Source organism: Pristis pectinata, chromosome 17, assembly GCF_009764475.1.
Source record: "Pristis pectinata isolate sPriPec2 chromosome 17, sPriPec2.1.pri, whole genome shotgun sequence".
NCBI classification, from domain to species: domain Eukaryota; kingdom Metazoa; phylum Chordata; class Chondrichthyes; order Rhinopristiformes; family Pristidae; genus Pristis; species Pristis pectinata.
Window position 1 is genome coordinate 33,100,988 of NC_067421.1, and position 27,791 is coordinate 33,128,778.

The 27,791-nt window shown below is 43.0% G+C and overlaps 1 protein-coding gene across 1 annotated transcript in view; it reads right to left on the reverse strand.

Moving 5' to 3' along the window:
- Positions 1 to 26,780, reverse strand: part of LOC127579262 (rabphilin-3A-like) — a 152,746-nt gene extending 125,966 nt beyond the window's left edge. The window contains exon 1 of the mRNA XM_052031914.1: positions 26,658 to 26,780. The gene's annotated coding sequence lies outside the window, so the exon portion shown is untranslated. The remainder of the gene's footprint in view (positions 1 to 26,657) is intronic.
- Positions 26,781 to 27,791: the final 1,011 nt, after the last annotated feature.

A 27,791-nucleotide genomic window follows, 5' to 3' on the forward strand; every position in this document is an offset into this window, starting at 1 on the left:
GAAAGGCAGAATGGCCTGTTTTCTGTGCTGTAGTTTTTCTATGGTTCTATGGTTCATGTCCCTGTAATGGCTACTGCATCATACCTATTTATTTCTATTTGTATTGTTGGTTCAATGATTTTGGGATCTACATACATTAGATGTGGAGCTTTTAGTTTTACCTTTCCTTACATTAATCTCCATTTTTTGGTCTTTCATGATTTTATTTGCTTCTCAACCTTCTTTTTCTACCTTTGTCTTTTGTTTCCTGTTTTTTTCTCTTTCATTTCTATCCTTATTTCTGTCTCTTCTCAATCTGTCCTCAGGTGCCCAACCCTCCCCAGCAACACTTGAGAACACTCCAGCAAAGATTTCAGTCCTAGTCCTGCCTGGCTGAAACGTATCCAGCTTGTGCAAGTCCCAATGTCCCCAGAACTGATCTCAAAGCCTCAGGAATCTCTGACAATATCCCTCTTGCCACATGTTCATCTCATCTATCCTCCTAATTCTGTTCTCACCAGCATGTGGCACTGGAGTAATCCTAAAATTGCAACCATTGAGCTCATGCTTTCTAATTTATCACCTAACTCCCTATATTCTGCTTGCAGGACCCAATCCCTTTTTCTACCCATGTGGTTGGTATCAATATGTACCACAGCCACTTGCTGTTCACCCACTCCGTCCAGAATGTCCCAAACCTGCTCAAAGACATTCTCGATCAAAGCACCTAGGAGGCAACATACCATCCAGGGGTCACATTTGTGGCCACAGAAATGCCTGTCTGTTACCCTTATGATTGCATCCCCTATCATTATAGTTTTCCCACTCTTTTCCTCCCCTTCTATGTAGTTGAGTCACCCATGGTGACATGGACTTGGCTCTTGCTGCATTCTCCTGAGAATTCTTCTCCCCAGGTCTCCACAGTGGTATATCTGTGGATAGCCCCAGGGGACTCCTGCATGACCTGCCTTCTTCTGTCCTCCTGCAGTCTTTTACTATCTGTCTCACTCTTCCCTGCATCTCCATGTTTTGTGACATCTGCTAATTTGGAAATTTTACTCATCACTCCATTTAAAAGTTATTAATACAAGTCAGTTGTCCCAGCACTGGGGCAAACCATTGTCTACCATTTACCATTTTGAACAATGACCATTCATCAGAACTCTTTGCTTTCTGCCTTTAAGCCATTTTCATAGTCTTACAGCACAGAAACAGGACCTTCAGCCCACCACGTCCATGCTGACCATCAAGTCATCTATGCTAATCCCATTTGCCAGCACTTCGTCTGTGGTCTTCTATGTCTTGGTGATTCAAGTGCTTATCTAGATATTTTTAAATGTTGTGAGCACCGCCTCCATTACCCATTCAGTCAGTGCTTTCCAGATTCCAATCACCCTCTTGGTTAAAAAAAATTCTTCATCAGATTCCCTCTAAACTTCTTACCCCTTACCGTAAACCAATGGCCTCTAGTTTTAGACATCTCTGCCATGGGGAAAAGTACCCTAACATCGACCATCTCCATGTTGCTCATAATTTTATATACATCTCTCACATCTCCCCTCAGCCTCCTTCACTCTCTACTGTCTATACTGTCATTGACCTTCCAATTCTGTGGGCCACAATTCTGCAAACCAGCATTTTATGCGGGACTTTGTCAACTGGAGTCATAGAGAGCACAGAAACAGAGTCCACACTGATCTCCGACCACTCATTCTTTTTATACTAATCCTCTTCTAACCCTATTTATTCTCCCTGTTTTCTCATCAACTCCCCTTCCTCCCCCCCCCCCCCAAGATTCTACTAGTCACCTACACACTAGGGGCAATTTACAGTGGCCAATTAACCTACCAATCTGCACATCTTGTGAGAAGAAACCAGAGCATCCAGGGGAAACCCACGTAGTCACCAGGAGAACATAGAAACTCCACACATGCAGCAACCAAGGAACCAAGGTTAGGATTGAATCCGGGTCATTGGAAGTATGATGTAGTGGCTCTACTAGCTGCACCACTGTGTCATCCCAGTCTTTTTATTCTGAAAATTCAGGTAGATGTCTTCCTTTACATTCCTTTCATCAACCTTCTTTGTAACTTCAACAAAATTTTTGTTTTTTAAAAATCGGGTTAATCAAACACAATATGTCTTTAACAAATTCACTGCAACTTTCCTTTATCAAATTGTTTCTGAAAGCTTCTGCATCACCAAGTAAGGCAGAGTAGAAGTGTGTAGAGTTTAAGCACAAGCACACACTCCTTGTGTTGAATGGCTGGTTATTGCATTGTACAGAAAATTTGCCCACCTTTCAGACTAGGCCTGTATGTACACAGCAGTTGGATCAGGAAAGATCTGCACTAGATTGATTAGCACCCTTGAAAACTTTAGGCACAGACTCCAGTTAGAAACCTGCAAGAATCCAAGTAAGAACTCTGTGCCTTTGTCTGCATTGCCCTGGAATTCACTCAAAAGTCCACAGAGTCCCATTTATCTTCAGAAGTTACTGCAGATTCCAGGCCAAATGCACGGAGTTCCTGTACATCCAATGCAGCAATGATTGGGTAAGGAAGGTCCCTCTGTTTACTGGCTCAGGATAAAGATGCAGGTGCAATTGCAGTTGGACCTTGGTGAATTGAGGTAATGCCCATAAAATTTGGAGATCAGTAGTTAATTTTAGGGTTAGGGTTGGAGGGATAGATTTTGTTAACCTGGGACATTGTGGGGCAATAGGCAAAGACAGATAAACCAGAGGTTAATCACACACCTCCCATGATCTCATTAATTGGTGGAAAGGACTCCATATGGCCCACTCCTGTTTCTACGTCTCCTTCCTATAAGAATAAAGGAAAGATTTGGTTATATATTTATTAGATTTTGATTTCTATGATACCTTTCATGATTTCAGGACATCCCCTCTCCCTCCCAATGCTTCACAGTCTTACAACCTATCAAGTCCTTTTTGAAGGATTGTCATGGTTACAGGGCAGGAGAAGCCAATCATTTGTCCTCAAGGGCCACACAGCAATGTAACATGAAGGCTAAGAGCAGGACAGAAAATTCAAACAGAGATCCCATTAAATGGTTATTTTGCAAATTGCTGATATTGGCAGATCTTGGCAATGTAGTTGAGGGTTTTTGCCACTAATGGGGTGAATATTTCTTTTCAATTATATCTCACATAATTCAAACCGGTCACTACACCAAACAAGTAGGATTGAGTTGGTTGGGCATCAAGGAACCAGAAGGCTTGGGTCCAGAACTCGCACAGAGAACAGCATAGTTCTGGGCTCCTCTGGTAACTGCTCTTCCTTTACAATATGAGCAGGGGGAGGAGGTCTTTTAGTACCTCTGAACTACCAGTTCTGCTTCAGGAATCCACGGACTGCATTCCATGGAGTGGCACAGTGGTGCAGATAGTAGACCTGCTGCCTCACAGCTCCAGCTATGTAGGTTCAATCCTGACCTCAGGTGCTGTCTGTGTGGAGTTTGCACATTCTTTCTATGACCATGCAGGTTTCCTCCAGGAGCTCTGGCTTTCTCCCACATCCCAAAGATGTGTGGGTTGGAAGGTTAATTGCCCCTAGTCTGTAGGTGAGTGGGAGAATCTGGACAAAGTTGATGGGAATATGGGGAGAATAAAAAATAAATTAGTTAAGTAGGTGCTTGATGTTCGACAAGGATTCAGTGGGTTGAAGAACCTATTTCATGCTGTATGACTCTATGATATCTATTCCCTTTCTTAGTTGGGTTTTCTATGTAACAATTGCATAGAAATGTTTGGGAGAGATTGCCTACACACTGGACAATTTTCTTACTTTATTTATTTCCAATTGAGCTCATCCTGCAGAGATCCTTGGCCACAGTCTCAGCCCTTACCCACTAACTACGTAGTTGCTTTTTCTCCTTTAGCTTTGAATCCATGTTCCCTTAACTTACAGCTGGCATCAAAACTGCAAGTTGCATCGGGACGTGGGGAGACTTACCCGACTCCACTGTGTCACAAGTGACTGGAAACCTGGAGTGACATACAAAAAACTGGAGGAATTCAGCAGGTTGGGCAGCATCTGTGGAGGGAAATTGACAGTTGATGTTTCGGGTCAGGTCCTGATGAAGGTCTCGACCTGAAACGTCAACTGTCCAATTCCCTCCACAGATGCTGCCTGACCTACTGAGTTCCTCCAGCTCTGTGTTGCACCACACAGAGGTTGTGTCACTGCTGATGTCCAGGGCTGCAAAAGCACCTGGGAACATCTCAACACCTCCTGCCCCAATCTACAGGGAAGGACCAAAACATTCCACATGCACCAACTACAGAATATTTACTTTTGGCCAAGGAGATGCACATCTTGGACATGGCAAGGTCAGTAGACAGTCAGCCAGCATCCCTGGGGTGTGCTCTGTGATGTAGCAAAGCTAACAATTAGGATTTGAGTCCTCAGGGTTTAAGTTACATGGGCAGCAATTTCCCACTGAAGATTCCAACCACTTGTGTCATGCAGTTTTCACACATCTTGTTTATTTTTCTTGTTATCCTCTCTTCCACTTCATTCCACATGACCCACAGAGCATCTAAGACAGAGGTATCTGCTAATTCTCCCTCAACAGTCACCTTCATCTCTGTTATCCCCACACCCCAGATAGGCCAGTTGAAATTGGAACTTCACGACAATACAAAACGACTGCTGAGACTTGCCCTATTGCGAAGTGATGACACCGAGATAACACCTGGTGCCTCATGGATTTACACCTTTTATCTTAGTCTGTGTGTGATAAACATTTACTTGCAGAGTGAGGAGTCCCTTGCATTAACTAGCAGGGAAGAGCATGAATCCATCTGTATCCACACTGGTAGCAGGCAAGATGCAGAGAGCACACCACATTGTTAAAGTGAATGTTTGATTATACATCTGTTATATTGTCATCAACCACTCCAATTTAGTGAGAATTTTTAAGGAATCACTTCAACAACCCAGTAGCCCTGTGATATGCCACCATAGATACTTCATCGCCGGTCCATTTCCTGCTGAACAGCAGAAAAGTAAAAGCTTTACGAAATGAGCTACTAATTAAAAGTGGATTTTAATCCTGACTCAGGCCCCATTTGATAATGAGCTGCTCTTATTTTTTGTACACAGCTAATATGGCTGCAGCATTATTTATGGTATTTTGTCATTGTGCAAGTGAACATTTGGGTAAAGACTGTTCCGTTATGGTGCATCATGACTGATGGATCAATATTGGACTCCTCTGTTGATCCCAAAGGTGCTGATGCTTTTTGGGATGGAGGGAACGGGAGCTGAACAGAGGGGGAGCTGGAGTGTGAAAAGGTTACCACCAATATTACTTAAATTCCACAAACAGTTCCACTGAAAGGACTTTGCAGTACTGTCTGAGTCCTGAGTATGCTCAGAAGACTGCAGAAGTGCAGCACAGAAGCAAGGTTTACTCTTTCAAAAGGGGAGTGTGCAAGAAATTGAGTAAGAATAATTTGCAGGATTATGGAGTAAGAGTTGGGGGATGGGACTGACTGATTACCAGTTTCACTTGATGTGCACTCATTTGTGTAACAGCCAGGACAGTAATATAAACTGAGTGTGAGCATCCTTCATATTTTTGACAAATAGCCCTTAGGGATAGGGCTTACAGCTTGAGGGAATCACTCCAAAATCATTCATAGGTGATTAACGTTCAGATTAGATTTATGATTCTAAATCTGTACGAATTCAGTAAATGTGCAAGTGGAATGTTAGATGGCTGTTAATGGAAAAAGTGGAGCACACTTTGCCAAATATCCCAAGATATACAGTATGCTGAATACGAAAGTGTGGATCATAGGGAAAAATGGGATACAGTGTGTTGAACATTAAAGCAGAGTTAATGCGTAACCTGGGGTGGAATAATTTGAACATTGGGTGGGGGGGTGGGTTAATAAGGGAACTAAGGCACAATTGCTGTAAATGAAAAATTGGATTTAATAGGGGAACCTGGGGTAGAGCATTTAAACTATTAAAACAGGTTTAATGGGAATTGCATTGCTAATTAAAATGTGTTAATAGGTGAAAAGGGGTACAGTATGTTAAATAGGATTAATGGGGAACCTGGGAAACATTGAATATTAAACTGGGAATAATGGAGGAACTGGGGTACAATATGTTGAAATAAAAACAAAAGGTTCTGGAGATACTCAGTAGGTAAGGCATCAGAAGGAAATTCACCGATCTGAAATGTTAACTGTTTTTCCCTCCAAAGATGCTGCCTGACCTCCAGGGTATCTCTAGCATTTTGTGTTTTTATTTCACATTTTCAACATCTGCAGTTTTTTGCTTTTAGATTATAATATATGGATACTGAAAGAAGTTAATGAGAGAACTGAGGTACATTTTGACCACTCACATTTGCTCTCCACTCAGTAAGATCATGGCTGATCATTTACCTCAGTGACATCTTCCTGTACAACTTCCATTTTTCTCGACTCCCATAATATCCAACATCTATCAGTCTTTGTCTTGATTATACTTAATCACTGAGCTCCTCAACCCAAAGAATTCCAAAGATCCAGCACCCTTTGAAATCACCATCACAGTTCTGAATGGCCAACGCCTTTCTTTCGGACAGTGTGTCCTCTCAGGCAAGGAAAACATCAGCCCTGTATCTGCCCTGCCTGGCCACAAAAATTTGTAGATGTCACTGAAATCATCTCTCATTCTTCTAAACTCTAGAAGGTCTAGATCCAGTGTGTTCTAATCTCTCCTCACAGGACAACCCCCTCCCCATTCCTGGAATAAGTCTGGTTAGTCTCTGTTGCACTCCCTCTATCACAAGTGTACTCCTCCTTAGGTAGGAAGATGAGACTGTACACAATATTCCACTTATAATCTCACCAGGTTTTATATAATTGTAGTAAAATGTCTTTATTCTTGCACTCAAACCCACTTGCAATAGAGGTCAGCATACCATTTGTCTTTCTAATTACTTGCTATGCATATATTCGTTGATTCATGTACTACAACACCCAGATTCCCCTGACACCAATACCTTTCAATCTATAAGCTTCTTTAAAAATACTTTTCTTTTCTACTTCCTCTACCAAAGGGGAAAGAACCATGTTTTTTCCACATTATATTTCATCTGTCATGTCCTCACCCATTTACTTGGCTTTTCTATATCCCCCTGAAGCCTCTCCTCATCCTCCTCAATTCACTCTGCCACCCAGCTATGTAAGCTTGTATTTATGTGGTTTGTCTATTGAGTTCTGGTCAATGGTGACTCTCAGAACATTAAGGGTAGGTATGTGACACAAATGTCACTTGGTAATTATCAGCCCTTGCCTAAGTGTGGACTCCATCTTCTGAGGAGCTGTGAACAGAATTGAACATTGGTATTACCATGTCATCCACCCTCAAAATGCTTGGGTTTGTGGGGGGGTGGGGGTGAAATCACTACTGGCTAAAACCCAACTGGACCAGCCACATAAGTACAGTGGTTACTAGGCTGGGTATCCTGTGATGAGTGATTCAACTTTTGACATTCCGAGGCACAGATTAGGAGTGTGACAGAATATTCTCCACTTGCCTGGTTGAATGCATCTCTAACAAGCCTCATGCAGCTCAACACCATCCAGGACAAAGTAGCCCACTTGACTGGCATCCTAAATATTCATTCTCTCAAACACTGGTGCACAGTGGCTCTTGAGTGTACCATCTATAAAATATACAGCAATTATTCTCCTAGAGTACTCCATCAGCCCCTCCAAAATCTGTGACCTTTACCATCAAGAAGGACAAGGGTAGCAGGTGCATGGTAAAACCACCATTCGGTCCCCCTCCAAGTCACACATAATCCTGACTTGGAAATATCAGCCCATCATTGTTGCTGGGTCTATACCTTGGAACTCCCTCCCCAACAGCACTGTAGGAACAACTTCATTAGAAGGACTGCACCATTCAAAGCGGCAGCTCACTCCCACATTTTCAAGGGAAATTAGGGATAGGCAATAAATACTGACCTTGTCAGTGACATGGAGATCATGCAAAATAAACGTTTATGCAATCATCAACAAATATCCCTGCAGCTGACCATATGTTAGAAAGAAGTTCACTGATGAAGCAGCTAAATGGTTGGGCCTAGGACACTGCCCTGATGAACTCCTGCAGTGATGTACAGGGATGCCTGACCTCAAACAACTACTTCTTCCTTTGTGGGTGGTAAAACTCTAAGCGGTTTCCCATTGACACCCAGTGCCTTTAGTTTTACCAGGACTCCTTCACACCATGTCTGGTCAGTACTGCTTTGATGTCAAGGCTGATCACTTGCACCTCCAGAATTCAGCTTTTTTCTGGACTAAGACTCCATTGAGGTCTGGAGGCAAGACGTCTTGGCGAAACCCAAAATGGGCATCAATGAGTAAGAGACAATGCTAGTACTGTCAACAACACCTTCCGTCACTTTGCTGATGATTGACAGTAAATTGATTGCTAGATTAATGTTATCTAGCTTTTTGAGGACAGGACAAACCTGCACAATTTTCCACATTGTTGGGAAATGTGTTGAATATTAAGTTGGGGCAAATGGGAAATTTGTGGAATAGTTTACTGAACAGTCTTGCCCTGTTACTTGCTAACCACAGGCACAGTGTGTTTAATTTTGAAATAGGTTTAAATTGTGTCCTGAGGTACAGGGTGTTGAATATTAAAGTGGGATTAATAGATAATGTGACTAGTACGTACTGGAACCCAAGGAAGCTGAAAAATGGACAACTTCAGGGTTGTTCAAATTCTACTCCATGTTTAATCTGAAGTGACTGATCTGCAATCAACCATTAGCAGGAGAAGACCAGAAGGAAGATTAAAGTTGTCCTTGCTGGCACATTTGATACTGAGTAATGCATTTACCAATTCTGTCTGTGCAGGTACAAGACATTACGTGACATTGGCTTCTGAATGAAGTGGAACATTGGATTCATTATACTCTGCAAAAAAAAGGGGAAGTTTATAGGTCAGAGACAGGGGTGGCAATTATGTTGGACAATTTATTAATTTGTGATTAGGCTTGAATCATAAATATTTAATCAATGAGTGCTTTGTGAAGCTGTTTGAGGGAAGTTGTGATTTATGACAGCATCAGACGCTGGTTGTAATGGACTAGTCTTCCTACAACTTTGATTCAATTAACATTAGTGCTATTTCCCCCAGAAGGCAGAGCATCCATATCCATAGGCTTCCTTCAGCCAATAACAAGAAGGGAAAAATCCTAATCTTTCATCAATTTCTCCTTACTCCTGCTGAAGTGTGTGCTTTCTCCACAGTTACAGACAGATATTCTGGCAAGTTTCATAATGAACGTATGTTGCATCAATTCTTAAAGTGGTCCCAACCAGTACTGCATATGGCTGACACACTACAGGAACAGCAGGGTGCAACGGGTTTGAGATTGGAGGCTGAAGGGGCCAGAATGGGAGGGGACTTGGAGCTGGGATGATAAAAGTTCTAGGAGCTGGAGAGTTGTTCTGGGAAAGGGAGATTATAGAGAGCAGGGAGAAAAGACTAGCAGAAAAGTTCTGGGTCTCTGGGAAAGTTCTGGGAGGTGGGATAGGAGGGTTCCAAGAGCTGGAATGAGAGAGAACTGAGAGCTGGGATGGAAGATTGACAAAATTCATTTTAGGTTCACTTTGTTAAGTACAATAGGAATCCAGGACTAGACTAAGACAGGAAACAAGTAGTAACCTCTCCCCACAGCCCTCAAAAAAATAATATATTAAAATCCAAGGTCTTTAAACAGAAACAAAGACTATTTGTTTTGGAAGGGGGAAGAGGTTGGCATCACTGGGGTGGTGGTGACGGAGAGAGAAGACAAATGTGCATCCAGTGGATGGTTGCCAGAAACATGGGGACTTTGTTCATCTCTGACTGCACTTCTCCCAGCAGGAAACCTAACAGCTCATTTGTGATCACATTCTCTCCAGTGCAACCCTGCAACAGTTGGGCAGCAGATTCTTGGTGCCGGGTGCACGTTGTTCAATGCTCTGGGCAGGCTGCCTTGCAGTCCAGTGTTATGGTTTAAAATTGATAATGGAGATCCTCAGATCATCAGGGTAAGTTCACAGCCACAAATGTAAAGGCTGGATAGTGGAAACAGGCTGAATTCAAAGCTAGAGTTTCCTCAAATCCCAGACATAGTTTTGTGACACTAACTGTGTTCTCCCAGGCACTGGAAGCACAAACTGTTCAAGCATTGCCTGATATAAGCATTGCCTGATATAAGCATTAGACCAATGTCTTCCACTCTCACAACCACCTTTTCATTTAGTTCATCAGAGACCTACACACTGTCCCAATGACTGTGTTGGACAATGACCCTACTACACTTAAGTATAGTGGCAGGGTCCTTGATGTAGTGAGCTTACTGGAGGCTATATTATCTTGCTTGGTTTAGACCATAGTGAGTCCTGTATCGAAGTGGCCCTGCCAGGCAACTATCAATTCTTCTGTATTAGCAGAATCAACTGCACATGGCCAACTTACCCAGCATTACATCACCCACAGGTTGGTCATTACACAAAAAGCAGTTGAAGGATACAGTTTATGATGGGGATGTTTATTTTAGAGTTTTAACAATAGGCCACACTTTTGCTTGCCCACCTAGTCAGAGAGTACCTAGATCCTTCCATGGGTCAGGATGTCTTAGCTGGAGACCTTTGGAGAGACTTTTAACATTGATGAGCACCATTGAACTAAGAAGGGGACAACGCTGTCTTTTGCCAGAATTTACTGCAGAAAGTTATTGGTTCATGTTGAGGTGCCAACTATTCTGGACACAGAACTTTTCTCGAGATTCAAGAACTTGGATTGATACTAGTGAAGCAGTGTCTTTTGCTAATAATCAACTGCCTTCCCCGTGCATGCACTCTTGGTAAATTCTGCCTGCTGGCACAGGACTGAGGCTCTCATGTAGTTGTTATAGTGGTGTTATTGCAAAGCTGTACATTAGATAATGTACTCAAGGGACATTATAGTCACAAACAGTTGTACAGTATCCACCTCTATGATGCCATGTTTAGCAAGATAGGAACAACTGACAGAAGAAACAATTCAAGTAATTTGATACCCTCACCACCCAGGACTACAGCTGACAAGCTTAATTCCATCCAGGGCCTTTACCCATATGTCTGCTCCAAAACACAATTTGTCAAGTTCATGGTCAGTTGCTGGATAATTGTCCCTACAGATGAACCATGTTAGTAGTTCAAAACAAACACTCATTCAACGGGTCAACTCCCATTAGTGTACTCAACTGTTGGAAGAGATAATTTAGTGCTTTTTCTGAATTTCCTCAGCTGGTTTGGGCTTCACTCCTAAGATCTTCTGCAGGTGGTTAGGAAGGCATCATCGACAAGAGCACTGTGTCACTGTTCTCCAATGAGTGCCGATCCTGCTGCCTAATGAGTGGAGCACGTCAAAACTCACACTGTTACTAAGGTGCAATAAATTACTGAGCAGGATGATTGACAGCTGCAGGAGGGGTGGCTGGTGTGTTTGTTTAACTTAAATTCTTTTCATATCTTCCCCATTGATCCTACATGTCTTATTTCAATAATTACTCTAATTCCATGATGCAGAGTTCCAGACAGCAGTGTACTTGGTACCTTAATGTCCTCCAGCAGAACAGGGCTTTCTTTTTCTCACTGGGACTGATTGGAACAGACTCTTTCCACATTGCTGCATTAGAGATGAATATGAGCCAACCAGCCAGTATTTGAAGAGTTCTCTCCTGCCAACCTCACCAAAACATGTCCCTCTCCAGCTCCATATAATTGAATCATAGGAATTTGTAGAACAAAAGGAAGCCATTGGGCTGGGTGGCCATGCCAGTTGAGAAAGAGCTAGCCCCTCAGGTCTCCCATCAGTTGGGGCTTCACCTGTAAAATTTTATTCTGAAAATCCCTTCAAAAGTACTGAAAAGATTGCTGGGAGAATATTATCACCAATAAAGAGAATACCATCACACTTAAAATTAATCAAGGTTTCTCAGTGCATTTACCTCTATCCCACCCACCTGATTTGTCCTACATTCTACTGTTTTCTTCCTCACTACAAATCACATGATCAGGGCAGGCATCATCTGCAAAGGTCCCAACCATGGCTCCCGCATTTAGAACTAAGTCATTGATACAGGCCACACAAAAAAAAAGCTGTTTCCATCTATCCTGTGTTAAAATCAAGATTTGGTTTCCTTTAACTATATTTTTTGCAAAACTTCCATTCTCCCTCAGCTTTCCTTTACTCCTACAATCTAAGCCTTTCACATCCAAGATTGTGTTAATCAAATCACATCTGGATTTATTTTGCCTTCCTTTCTGCTCCCTTTGTCAGAAACCTTTCTCAAAGGGATGTTGCCTTTCATCTAGGGTTTGCAGTGGAAAATACAAACAACCAACACAGCTCATTAAGTATGCAACAAAAGGAGTTTGTGATTTGAATTGTTCCTATTACTTGTTTTTTTATTGAAATTGTCTAAAGCACAACTGACTATACATAAATGCAACTGCAGTAATTATGTGTATTTGAAAGAGAACAGAATGCAATCAGAAAACCCATTTATTGATGACAATATTTGGACAGGTTACAGTGCAAGTCCACAGTGAGATCCCAAACAAAACTAGTAAATTTAAACAAGCTTATCAAAGCATAAATTTAGTAACACTACATTCTGCTTCAGAGATATTAGTGGAAAGGAAATTAATCTTTTTAGGTTTTAAGATTTCTTGGCTCTCACTATAATACACTGCAGGCTCCATAGATTTGCTTACATTTATTTATACTCTTGGTAATTGATGGGTACAATTTTATTGAATGCAAAAGTGACAAGCTTTTTTTAAAAAGAGGTCTGAATCATTATTCTAGTTTGTAGCTTTCCAGTTGCAGTGGATAAGGAAATTATTATTTCCAAAAGTTATTCAAAAAGCATTTACATCTGGGAGCAGATGATATTGAGTAGGTCATCTAAAAATCTTCAATGTGCCTGCGACTTGGGCTAAAGGTTCCTCTGTCTGGAGAGTCCCTGACAATCTGATGCCGCCTGTACAATATCAGGACAGGGTCTATGTCTACTTGAAAGACACAACAGACTACAGATGCCGCAATCTGGAGCAACAAACTGTCAATGTTTCTGGTCAAAACACTGATGAAGTGTCCTGATGCAGGGTTTCGACTTGAAACATCGACAATTCCTTTCCTCCCACAGATGCTGCTTGATCTGTTGAGTTTCTCCAGCAGATCATTTGTTGCTGTGTCTACCTGAGTCAATCTTGTTCCATTCTGTGAAGTCAACTCGTATCCATAACTTGATGGTACTAGTGCCATATATCTCATAACTCAATGTTGGTTGGGGGTCTAAAACTTAGGGTGCCTGTGGATTGCCTCCAATTACTTGCTCTGTAACAAGTTATGATTCGTCCTCTCTGTTTGGCCAATGGAGACTAAAGAAAAAGAGCGTGGCACACTGGCACGAGATCAACCGTAGAATGGAGGGAAACATCTAACTTTCACATAGAACCCAGGGTGGCTCCCAGTCACTAAGCATTTATGATATGATATCTTTATTAGTCACATGTATATCGAAACATACAGTGAAATACATCATTTGCGTAGTGTTCTGGGGGCAGCCCGCAAGTGTCGCCATGCTTCCGGTGCCAACATAGCATGCCCACAACTTCCTAACCTGTACATCTTTGGAATGTGGGAGGAAACACGGAGCACCCGGAGGAAACCCACGCAGACACAGGGAGAACGTACGAAGTCCTTACAGACAGCGGCAGGAATTGAACCCGGGTCGCTGGCGCTGTAAAGCGTTATGCGAACTTGCACACAAGCTGCAACAACCATTCAGCATACAGTGCAGGTCCAGCAATGAACAGACTTCCACCCTCCGCTCAATGTGCAACTCTGACCATTGTGCGTTGACCCAATCCAGAACATTTCGTCATTAACAGAAACCTGGCTGCTGCAACAGGAAGTAGATCATGAAATCACAGCACAAAGAAGGCCCTTCAGCCCATTGAGCCCTCTACTAGAGTAATTCACTAGTTCCACACACCGACCATTTCTCATAGCCTTGCAAGTTTTTCTTCACTATATATTTATCCAATCTGTCATGAAGGCCACAATGAAATCTGCCTCCACCCCATCTGCAGACAATGATTCCATCCATATGCTGAATAAACATGTCTTTCCTCATGTCACTCTTGAGCACTCTTCCCCTTTATTTCATACCCGTGACTTCTGGTCCCTGACTCCCTCCACCACAGGGAACAGCTTCCCACTATCCATGCTGACAATACCCCTCCTTATTATGTCCGCACACTTCAGGTCATGGTCAACAAATATGATGATGCCTGGTTTGCTTTCCCTCTCTAGGATCTGATACCAAGGTCAGCTCTGCACCACTGCCTTGCCACAGACCAGCAAAATCACACAAGCCTGAGGTTTATGTCAGAACCTCATGCTCTGTGCATACCTAGCAGTACAATTACTTGAGAACCATCAGAATGGGCTGGGTCCAGATTAAAGAGAATTACTCACAGAACACAGAGCAAGCATAGTAACGAACACTTCAAAGCCTCTCTGATACTTAAAAAAAAATCACACATGATCATTGAGACAGTTGAATATTTTCCCTGGGGAAGGATCAGCGGTTCCTTTATAATCTTATTTCTGATTCAAACACATACATACTGACTTTCCCCTTGCCCCGATTCATTAGTGGGCATCAATAGCTTTTATTGCCAATCCCTAATTGCCTCTTAAAAGGTAGCAGTGAGCCACCATCTTGAACCACCACAGTACTTCTAGCATAGTAGTGCTGTTGTGTAGGGTGTTCCAGGATTTAGACCAAGTGACAATGAAGGACCAATGATATATCTCCAAGTCAGGATAGCATGCGACTTGGAAGGCTGGTGTTCCCATGCACCTGCTGCTCTTGTCCATCGTGGAGGAAGTCATGGGTCTGGGAAGTAATGTTGAAGTAGAAGTGCTGAGATATGCAGTCCCTCTTGCAGTTAGCATGCACTGCAGGAAGTGTGTTGATGGTTGAGGGAGTAAATGGGTGGTGGATAGAGTGCTAATCAAGTGAGCAGCCTAATCGTTTGTGGTGTCAAACTCCTTTAATGTTGTTGGAACTGCAATCATGCAGGCTAGTGCAGAATATTCCATTGTGTTCCTAGCTTGTGCCTAATGGTGCCTGTGTTTCTCTATCACCTCCTGGACACTGCCCTGATTTCTTAATCAGGGAATTAGCACTTCACTAATTTACGCATCAGGAAGCTTCACACTCATTAAGAATGAGTTTGTCTCACCTTCTGATCTCCTATTCCCCACCTTTTTGCTCTCAATCAATGCCTCTGAGAATTTCACTTCAGATCAGTCCAAGCTCTAAACAAGTCCAGCTGTTCTATAAACCTAGAACGGTTTGTGGATTTACATTGTACAGGCAGAACCCTGTATAATTCTGTTCTTTCAGCTAGATTTTAACATTCAGCATCCTGTTTTATTCTGTGTCCCAAGCTAGGTGGCCCTTATCCCAGGTATAGGTTAGATTTCACCTCGCAGATTTACAAGAAGACTGAGTCTTCCTTCAGTCCACATTAACGTATCAGCTCAGCTTTTGGTCAACCATTCTAATTCTCTTATTAAATTCACGAGCCCAGACTATTGGAGTCAGAGTTGTACAGCCAAAAGGGCCCTACTCATATGCTGCATTGCACTCACTGAATAATTTTGTGGGTTACTGGGGACATTGATTATATTGGGTGGCCTTGGGATAATTTTTAACCTGCTCTGTTAAGAACCAATGAGACTGAATGTGAAGCCAGATTTATACCTTGACTCACTTTACTCCCCATTGTACTCAATGAAGCAGGTTGTAACATTCTTCACCCACCCACTGACTCTCCCTAAATGGCACCATGCTACAAAGTTTGTCCTTGTGCTGCTTCAGAGCTAAGCACACAGCTGCAGTAGACTCCTTGCAAACACAGTTACTTACTTTAGTGCTCCCACCACCCCTCCTCTGCTTACATTGCTTGAGACCCCTGAGTTTGGTTCTGCAGGAGCTGGTAAGAGATAGTCAATATAGTCTTCATCCAGTGCCACCATTTTCCAACAAGAGTCACTGGACAGAGCAGGAACCCTGGTTGTTATTGTCCATAAATTGGCAGAATGTTCCAGGGAAACTGAATCAGCCATTACTGCTGCAGGATGATTAATCAGCAATGCTCACGTATTACAATTTAACATTCCTAGCCACTTTTTCAGGCAGAAGTGAATCAACTTCCTTCCAATGGGTTAATGGCTGCCTGAAAAGCACAGAAAAAACCTGGCCGAAACTCACCACTCTTTGAAACTCTCCCTGTTTCAGGTAAGCGTTTTTTAAAGCAAAATCCAAGAAAGCAACAGGACCACAATTACAAACAGCTATCCTTTTTGATATTGCTCTATATTGCAGGGGCTGAACATCAGCTGACACCTCCTCATGTCTCTCAACAGACCACAGTGCCACCCCAGAACGTCATGGCACCTGAGAGACTGAAGAGCTAGTATCAGCAATGGAAATCATGAAACCACTGGACTCTAAAAACACATTTGTAGTATTACTGCACTTTGGGGAAGGGAATCTGCCATCTTTACACTGTCTGGTCTACATATAGCTACAAGCACACAGCAAAGAGGCAGACTCTTAACTTCCCTCTAAAATGACCAACAAAACCATTCAGTTTCAAGGTCAATTACAGATGTGGAATTAATGCAGGGCTTGCAAGTGATGGCCATGTATTGTGAATGGATTTAAAAAGATTCCTCATTATTTCTTGGCCAATTAAGTCACAATAATATTAAAAGTTCTGCTGAGTGAGGGAATGAAGGCTGAGAGATCAAGAGTGTGAGAGTCTTCAGGAGATGAAGGGAGAAAAATCAATTTCACAGCCCCAAGAGCTGCAGTGAGGGAAATGAGAGCCCAGACATTAAAGTGAATCATGCTTCAATATCCCAAAGATCAGCAGAACTTAATGGCCGCAGGAAGGGAATCGATAGCCCACTGGCACAAAGAACAGTGCACAACTTTGACTGATTCCACAGGAGTAGGGTCAGACTTAGTGCATTCACATCTCTAAACCAAAAAACACTCCAGTTATTCCACAACTTTGAAATCCAGCGTACATTCTATTAATTGTGTATTTATGTATCCTGTGTGTCTATGTACTGCTGTATCAGGTGAGAGTTCTTTGAACGTTTCATTGATCTGTGGTCTAAACACTGACAAACATCTCACTGCTTCGTCAATTGTGTGAAATTTATACTGTTACTGCTGTCCAATAAATTAATCCCTTGCTACAAAATTCACCACCACTTAAAAGGAAGCAACGGGAGCCACAGTGTCCTATGGCCCCAGGTACCATCTCTTGTATCAGTTTCAGAACACAACATTGGTAAAGAGTGCTGAGGGGAGCAAGAGCAGAGTCAGCTGTAACAGGGTACACCAGCACTGGCCACTCCTGGTCCAATATTACTGCTTCAGCAACCAGCACACACCATCAGCAGTAATCCCACTGCTAATTCTCCGTAAACCAGGGAGATTCAGTTAAAACGGGAAAAGCATGGAGCAGGGTTACAGTGGTGGGACAGGGGGACACAGTTCCCAGAGTAAAGGTGCATTGTGCACAGTGTAAAGTAATGCAGACTAATGTGTGAGGCACACAAGGCTCAGAGAGTGGTGTACAGCATGGGAAAGAAAGGTTTGCATTATATACCACCTTTTCCTAAAGCACCTTGCAGCTCAGTACTTCCTGAAGCATAGTCATCACTGTGATACTGGAAACAGAATCAACTTGTGCACAGCAAACTCTCACAAACAGCAACTTGGAAATGGCCAGGTAACCTGAGTTTTAATGTCAGTGAGAGACGAATACTGGCCATGTTACCAGGTATAACTCCCTGCTCTTCCTCAGTATAGTGCTGTGTAATCATGCACATCCAACTGAAGGCATAAATGCAACTTCAGTTTAACAATTCAGCCCAAGGACAGCACCTCCAACTATGCAGCACTCATTCAGCACGTCTCTGCAGGTCGATCCAGATATTTTTGTATCCAAGATCCCGTGACTCAACCTCAGAGGCAAGGGGCTACCCTGGGCACTGAATAAGTGATGGAGAGTCAGAGTGAGGGCTCTGACTCCAACCTGGCACAGTGCATGACATCTGCTGACTGGTCTCACACACAGAGTTATCCACTGCTCTACTCTCTATGTACACATGACTGTGTGGCTAAGCACAGCTCCAACGCCATCTTCAAATTTGTCAATGACACTACTGTTGTTGGATGAATCACAGGCGGCCATGAGTCAACTTACTGGAGCGAGATAGGGCACCTGGTTGAGTGGTGCCGCAACAATAACCTCTTGCTCAACGAAAGAGCAAAACTAAAGAGCTGATTCTTGACTTTAGGAAGGGGAAGGGGGTAACATGTGCTTGTCTACATTGGAGGAATCAGTGGTGGAGACAGTCAGCAGCTTTTAATTCCTGGGTGTTATCATATCGGATAACCTGTCCTGGGCTCAACACATAGATGAAATCATAAGGAAAGCGTGCCAGCGTCTTTACTTTCTTAGGAGGTTAAGGAAGTTCAGCTTGTCATCAAACACTCTAACAAACTTGTACAGATGTACTGTTGAAAGTGTCCAGACTGGTTGCATCATGGTCTGGTATGGCAATTCAAATGTACAAGAATGTAAGAAGCTGCAGAGAGTAGTGGACTCTGCCCAATACATCACAGGCACATCCCTCCCCACCACTGGTAATACCTGGAGGAGGCACTGCCTCAAGAAGGCAACATCTACATTCAAAGATCCCCACCATCCAGGCCATGCCATCTTTTTGCAGCTACCATCGGGCAAGAGGTACAGAAGCCTGAAGTCCCACACCACCAGGTTCAAGAACAGTTACTTCAATCAGCAAAAACCATAATCACTACAGTTTAGCAACCACTATGACCATTTTGATCAATTTGCACTAAAATGGACTTTGTTGTTTTTTTATTCTATTTGTGTTTCTTGTAAAGATTGTGAATAATTTATGTTTAATTTATGTTTTTCTTGTGAATGCTGCTTGTAGGATGCTATGTGCCTGTGATGCTGCTGCAAGTAAGTGTTTCATTGCACCTCTGCAAAACATGTACTTGTGCATATGACAATAAACTCAACTTTGACTTTAACCACCTGCACTTGCATCAACTTCAAGCAAAGTGAAAAATTACAGGTGCTTGGAATCCAGAAGAAAAACGGAAAGTATTTAGTCTGTGCATCAGACCAATCAGAACGTGAAAAGAATGAACCTTCAACTACAGACTCATTCTTTCCTCTGCCCACACTTTAGTAACCTCCTACATTTCTAGAGAAATTCCTGCCATAGATCTCTTCCAACCTGACAGACTGAGTTTCTTTGCCATTCCTGCTTCAATCCTTTAAGCTCCAGCAAATTGTTTGTTGTTCCAGATTCCAGCATCTGCAGTCTTGTGTCTGCACATTTATTCCATTTGATACCATCTTTGTGCAACACATTCATTCCAGCTGCCTGGAGGATCTTATTATGTCCTAAATCCAATAGTTATTAGTAGGCTCAAACTTTGAGCCTAGTGGTCCATGGTGATCCTGAATCACCTTGTCTTTGTGTGACCATGCTGATCTTGTTAAACAGTCAGGCCCTACCAACACATAAAAATGGTCTATCCTCTTTCAGTTACAGTCCAATGTTACCACTACATGTTGGAACCTTAAAGTCATTGTATTTTTTTTAAAATACTGTACAGATTAAATATTTAAGAACATGTCAATTGAAATCTTTTATACAAATTAGAACATCACTGTGATTATGCTGTGTACACAACCATCAAAATGCTGGCCTATATTGCTTGACACCACCCACCCCACTAGATGGGTACACATCAAGCCCCTGTCTTTCCTCAATTGCTCAGTGCTAATTGGTAAGAAGGGGCAAGTGATGTTCAATTATGCAGTGAAATGGTGTCAAAAAAGGGATGGGTATTCATTGACGTGGCTGTTGATCAAGCAGCAGATTCCTTTCAAGTTCAGGTTGTACAATCATTGTACAAAAACAGAAATGCTGGAAGAACTCGGCCAGTCAAGCAGCATCTACGGAAAGAGAAACCAGCTAGTGTTTCAGGTCAAAGACCCTTCGTCAGAACTCTTGGTTAAGGGTCCTCGACCTGTGATGTTAACTTCTTTCTCCTTCTATAGATGCTGCTTGACTGGCTGAATTCTTCCAACATTTCTGATTTTGGTTCAGATTCTAGCATCTGCAGTGCTATTTGTTTTCCAAACTTATATAGTCTGAACACTATTTGTATTATTAATTGTGCATGATAGAAAGATTTAAATTATTGTATAAGTACAGTGTATTTGTAACACTGAGTTTCTTTTAAGGTTTTTAGCACCCTAAGCATTTCTTCTGCCTTCTAGGTTTGGCTTTATCCTCATTTAACATAACCATGGGAATAGGAAAGGGAATCTGCCACAACTCTTGAGTTTCAATGCAAGGTATCCTTGGAAGTGATTTGGTATAAAATATAATGAATTATATTTACCTAGACAAATATAAGTGGTCATAAAATGGTCTACCCTGTAAAACTCAAAAACTAATATCTCCTCCTGTGAATAGTTAATTCTGTCCATTATATCTTACTACCAAAGCATGGTAAACAGATCTCATTTGTGTATGCAAATTATGCACATTTTAACACGCTTTTCCCTTTATAACTCATTAAATAACATTATGATTCTCAACTCAAAAAGAATGCATCCTTTTAGAAATATAATTAAATTATGTTAATTTGATCTGAGCTATGTACACAAATGCAATCAAAAAGAGTGTTTACTGTTCAAAATTTAAAGTAGTCTCTGTGAAATTGAGAGATTATAACTGATACTGGGGCAGGGGTACAAGACAGATTGATATCTTATGCTAACCAGACTCATTTTGCAAATGTAAATTAGCTCCATTACAATACAGATTCCAATGTTCTGCTTGCAAGAGTGCAGAAAAGTCATTACTGGTAGATCTAGTAAAAAATGGATTCAAGCCTTGACAAGCCACACATTATTGTATGCAATATGTGCATCTTACCCTTCACTGTACTTAAAGAGCAGTTACCTAAATGGCACAGAAAACAGTGCGGGAACAGAGAGCTGCAGAGGAGGGTCATGGATGAGAAACAACAAGCTGTTCTCGATAGGATGAAGGTGAAAACATTTCTGACATTTTCACTTGAAAAATTGAGTATTGTATTCAGCGGTGGGTGTGTTCACATATTTTCCATTTAACAATAATCCATGATTTAATATTTGAGAGCACAGAGCCCAGCCATTCAGCCCATAAAGCAAGTGAATGGAAGTGAATGGCAAGTGAATCTTTTTGAAAAAGATATCCCATTAAACCCAATCCCTCAGTCCTTCACCTTAGCCCAGGAGGTTTACCTTCAAAATGAGCTCACTGCTACATGTCAGCTGGGAACCTGCTGAGCTAACAAATATCAAATTACATTGAAAGGAAGGAAGGCAGTTTAGAACCATCCTTTTGCTACAGGGACTGCTCACAGAGTTAGACGCCAGCCAGTCACTACTAAGATTGAGTTCTAGACTCAGTCTATTGCCTCAACAATGGGAGATATCCCAGTTGGAGAGCGTCTGTTGTCCTTCCACACTGAATTGGCAGAATATCTGACAAGTACAGCGGCTGCTCAGTGGAACCGTCACTCAAGCAGAATGAGTGCTTCTTTTCTTTCTCTTCTCTCCAGATTTTTTTGGATCCTTTTCCCACTCCCTGCCCCATCTAGTCACAAAGGAACAAAACTGACATGTGTGAGCATTAACCTGATTGAAGATTGTGTAACAAATCACTGAAAGAGAGCCAAGATTACAAATGCTATATCAAATGCGGACTCGTGTAGGAACTTTATTAGGACATCTCTTGTTGGCATTATGGCTGATAGTGAAGAAGAAAGATATCAGTAAATTGACCAGGTGAACAATTAAAAAGATTGCGAATAGAATTCAATCCAGGGAAGCGTGAAGTAATGCTTTTGGGAATGGCAAACAGAAGGTGGGAAGATGTCATAAATGGTAGGATATAAGAAATGTAAAAGAACCTAAGGATCTTAGAGTGCATGTCCAAGGATTACTGAAGACAGCAGGACTGATTGATAAGGTGGTCAAAAAGGCATGCTAGATATTTGCCTTTAAACTGACTGGGGCATGAAACATAAGTGCAGGGAGGTCATCCTAGAAGTTTTACTCTTAACATTTCTAGCCACCACACTAAAAGAAGGATATGACAGCAACAGGGAAGGCGCAGAGAAGATTTATATGGATGTTGCCAGAGCTGAGATTTAAAGTTATATGGGAGACATTGTTGAGAACACTTTAGATTTCTTTCAAATAAGGAAGGCCAAGGGGAAGAGAATAAAACTATGAGCAACTTGAACAGGATGACCTATTTTGCCAAGCAGAAAGTAACAACATGTCATTAATTTAGGACAATGGGTAGAAGAATTAAGGGGCACTGAAGAAACTTTCTTCAATGAATAGAGGGGTCTGGAACTCACTGCCCGAAAGGATAGTGGAGGTAGAAACTTTCATTTAAAATGTACCTGGATGAACCTGTAAGGAATCATCATCTACAGCATCTTGGATTGGTATCTGGGAAATTGGATAAGCTCAAATAGCTCTTTTTTACCTGACACAGACAAAATGGTCTAAATACCCTAATCTGCACCATACATTTTGAGGAAATCATGATCATTTATTGTTCCATTGTTAAACCAGTTTGAAACTAGAGTCATCGGCTTTAGATTGAAACAGCAGCTGATGTTGACCTGTTGTGTTATGGGTTGAAATGCCAGCTTGGAGTTGACGTTAGGCTGAGATGCTAGGTGGAGATTACAGTGGCAGCAAGAGTCAGGGCTTTAGGCTGTAGCCCTGTCAACACTAAGGCTTCAGGTGCAACTCCTGTGGAAATTAGAGTAGGAGCTTAATTGTAAAAAAAATCTACTGCTAAAGCAGAGTTGGTTTAAACCCTCTTGTTTAAATGAGATATGGAGGATCCAGGCCGTTATTTACTAAAGGGCCAAGAGAATTTGGAGACTCAGCTGGAATAGGAATTTTCAATAGGAGTGCTGACAGGGAGCTGACTGAATGCACTGACTGAACTCTGAGTGAAGCAACAAACAGTACCTGTGCAGAGTCCCAGAGGCTCTGAAGAACTTTCCATAAACAAGGCAAATCCCACAGACACTTGGTTAAATCTAAAGAGCCTTCACTTGTTGTTAGAGATCAAAATATAAAGAAAAAGAGAAGGCCTTATGGCTGACCTTCCATTTGATAAGAGTGTGACTGATCTACTTTAACAACTTTCCCCAGATTCCCCCTCCACCAAAGTGCCTGTGTGTCCAAAAAACTGTCAATACCAACCTTGATTATTTTCAAGGACTGAACATCCTGTCTCTGGACTTGACAATTCCAGAGAATCAACCTTAAAACAAATTGATGCTATTTGAATAACCAGACAATTTCAAAAATTGTTGGGAAAGCATCATAAAATGACAGACCTTTCTTATTTATTGTTCTTGAACAAAGATTCATTGAGATTATACTCACTCTGTGATTCATTTGCATCATTTACAACCAAAGATTATTAAAATCCTGCTCCCCAGTTGCCTTGATGTTTCTTTTTCTCCCTTGAAGATTACTTCTTACAGTGGTTTCCATCAGCCTTTGGGCACCTTTGACCATTCTTCATGGGTGACAAGTGAGAGACTGCTCAAACACTGACCAAAAAACAAACTGCTTGAGGAGCTCAGAGTGTCTCACAGATGAAGGGTTTTGATCTAAAACGTTGACTGTCCATTTCCCTCCACAGATGCTTCCTAACCGGCTGAGTTCCTCCAGTATCTTGTTTATTGCTGGAGGAACTCAGCAGGTCAAGCAGCCTCTGTGGTGGCAAGGGGATGGTCGATGTTCTTAGGTTGAGACCCTGTATCAGTCCTGATACAGGATCTCGACCTGGCAGATGCTGTTTGAGCCATAAGATATAGGAGCAGAATTAGGTGATTCAGCCCATCAAATCTACTCTGCAATTCAATCATGGATGATTTTCTTCAAACCCATTCTTCTGGCCTTCTCCTCATAACCTTTAACTCCCTTACCAATCAAGAACCTATCAATCTCTGCCTTAAATACACACAACGGCTTGGCCTCCACAGCCCGCTGTGGTAATGAATTCTACATATTCACCATCCTCTGGATGAAGAAATTCCTCCCCATCTCAGTTCTGCAGGGACACCCCTTTATTCTGAAGTTGTGCCTTCGGATCCTAGACTCTCCTACTAATGGAAACATTCTCTCCACGTCCACTCTATCCACGCCTTTCAGACTGAGACCCACTGAGTTTTTCCAGTAGTTTGTTTTTCTTGCTCCAGATTCCAGCATCTGCAGTCTCCTGTGCAACCACTGACTATCTCGGGATGTTGTACTTCCCCTAGTGCTTGCCACCCTCCCTTCAGAAAATGGCCCCGAGGACAACTCTTGGGGAAAGTCGCTTCCAGCTGCACATTCAAACTGACGACGCCAAGGTCCCTACCGCCTTTCCTCAGCCAAGGAGATGAGGAGGAATTTCTTCCATCAGAAGGTCCGTCCCGAATACTGGGAACTGTCTACCCCAGGGCGTGGAGGCGGAGTCACGGAGCATGTGCAGCGCCGAGACTAACGGACCTTTGGCCCGCCCGGGAATCGCGCGCCAAGGGCGGGAAAGGGCCGTTGAGGCCAAGATCGCATCAGCGGCGGGGCAAGCTCGGGGATGTGATTGGCCTCCTCCACCTTCACAGCCAACATTGAAGAACGAACCAACCGGCACGATCCGGACACTGGCAGGTTTTAGCGGGATCGATGGACGGCCGGATTATAACCAGTTAATGGAGGGCGCTCTCCACACCGGACCAGTAACCTGGATGGGATGGCGGGGAATTGCTGGGATCATCTCAGCCGCACAACTGTCAGGGTAAGAGTGGCCGAAAAGAGCACCTTCACCCCATCACCAACGAGGGAGAGGAGCGATGGACACAAGACTAAACCCTAGGTCACCCCCACCTGCCCGTTCCAGTAGAGGCCCCAGTTTCTCCATCATCCTATTTTTGCCCTGGGACCTTGCAACATCACCCCTCGTCCAGGCCGCTGACTCCCATCGGCTGGTGCTCAAAACACAAGGGGCTCTGATGATGAGACTAAAGTCACTTCCCGCACTCTACAACCTCTCCCCCTTCCGCAACCCCAACCCCAACCTCTTCTCCTCCACCCACCTTTTTACAGACTCTTCATGCCACCTCAACCTCTTCTCCCCCCCCAAACCTCTTCTCTCCACCCGCCCCCAGGCTCCAACCACCCACTCCGACCTCTCCCCATCCCCAACCCCAACTTCTGCCCCTCCACACCAATCCCTTCTCCTCCATCCCCTTACAGGCTCCTCCCACCCAATGTCTTTCGTCCACCCACCCCCCGCCCCAACAGCCCCTCCTCCGGCCCCACGGGTCCCTCCCGCCCGTCTCAACCTCCACGCACCCCTGCAGCCGATGGGTGGTGATCCCCTGTGTCTTCCTGTACTCTCTCCGGGACTCTGGAGAACCCCACCCTCTCCCCAAACACACACGGGGGGGGGGGGGGGGGGAGGGGAAGAAGTTTCTGGTCAAAAACAGAGCTCCGAGAGTTAATCAGCATCCATGGAGGTTAAAGGTGCAAGTCGCCGTTTCGGGTGAGACCCTGCATCGGGTTGGATTACTAGTCTGCAGGACAAAGGAGCCAGACCGAGCCGTGTCAGAGTAGGGGTGTAAGGGCACATGAGGTGAAAGGTCCCGGACTGGTTGGCCTTCTGAACCAATGGATACATCGATTGGGGAGAGAATATTGGATCAGGGAGTGGGCGAAGGATCAGGGAACGCGTCCTATCACGTTCCCACACACAGGAGCTTGTGAAATGTGGGCAGATTGAGCCTTCCTTGCAGGTTGTTCAAAATGCAGGCAGCTGCACTGACTGCCATCGCTGTCTCTCGCTCACACACCCAACACTGAAACAGGATCCTCCATCTGGGATGGACAGGTGAAGCCGGGACACACTTGGACTAATACTTTTTCAGCCGCATCCCAATGGGAATCTCGCCTCAAGCTCTCTCTTGGGAGCCTAGTCTTCTCAGCAACAAATAAATCCCATAACCTTTTCAAGCAGGGGTTCAAGCGTTGCTGCGTCTTTCTCCGAAATCTGATATTAATTCCCACTGTTGCGGGCCCGGACAAGCCGGCAGAACGGGAGACCTCTCGGTGCTGACACTCACCTGGGGCAGGAGTCACTAACAGAGTAATACTTGAAACACCAACGCAACCAGCACTGGGAATAATGGAAATATTTGCCACTGAACATTGTTACATCAAAGTGTAACCATGCGGGTTGTAAGTATTCTGCATTCCACTAAATGCTGCTGATGTATAGTGCCCTATATGCCAAATTAATACCTGCGAACCATTTCTCCCCCACAGTAGAAAATTAGTATCAGTGTTGACAGTTTAATTTTGTCCGCCCTACCTTCCCCACACAGAATGATTCAGTGTGAAGTCGCCGTTAGCAGCTTTCTCCGCTCCGCTCTCCGACACGCTACCGGTTGGTCCTGTCCTAGATTTTCTCTTCTCTGTGAGTTCTCACCGTGCGAAAATGCCCACAGCTGAGAGCATGCTCACTCAGTGACAGGTCCCTGCTGATCACCTCCGGAAACCCTGTGCCACACACACAGACATTGGCTCCTCTCAGTGGTCGCCTCACCTTTTCGTTGGGACCTTTACTGGTATCTCTTTCAGGTGGAACCAAGGAAGTATTTTTAATGTTTAATTTTCTAAAATACACTGAACAGTTAATTGGTTGGGATATCAGTTTTTTTTAGAAAATGAGTTCATGGGGTCCAGATGGGCACAGGACATGTATGTATTTTGGAAGATATGATATTAATACTATAGTTTTATATGTAATTATGTGATCTATCTTAACTTGGGTAATGGTGATGTGTTACAGATAGTAATAGAATAATTGGTTTCCATGGCAACAGGATTCACTCATGCATTTCTTAAGTGGACAGCAACTGACCCCCTTTATCCCCTTAAATTGGTTTAGGTACAAAGGCTGTAAAACACCAATACAAACTACCCTTCCTGGATCACCTGTGGAATAATTAATCAAATTGTTTAAGAAGGGGATTCGTATCTGGTATGTGGTTCTATCCAAGGTTAAGCATTGATAGCTGCACATTGAAGAGCAACATAAGATGAGAGATGGACTTTGAGATCTTGCATGGAGCCTTACATAATAAAAACAGCCATTGATCCAATTGTTAATATATCTTAGCATGGACTCAAATAAGCACATTTAATCTCCCAAGGAAGGTTCTGAAAGTGTCTTCCTGGTCCTTCCTAAAAAAAACCCAGAAATATAACAAACTTCAGAACATCCTGAATGGCTACTTCTTGGGATATACATCTTTCCAAGAAAGGTAGCCATTCAAAATGTTTTGCAGAAGCTGTGACTAGTTGATGTCATGTAGAAGACTGATGCTTAAACTGATGTTGTTTTAGTTTGACAGTGATACACTTGGTCTATCAGAAATTATGAACCAAGAGTTTAATCTAATTATGCTTAATTTCTGGGATGGGTCATTGATGTGGATAGCAA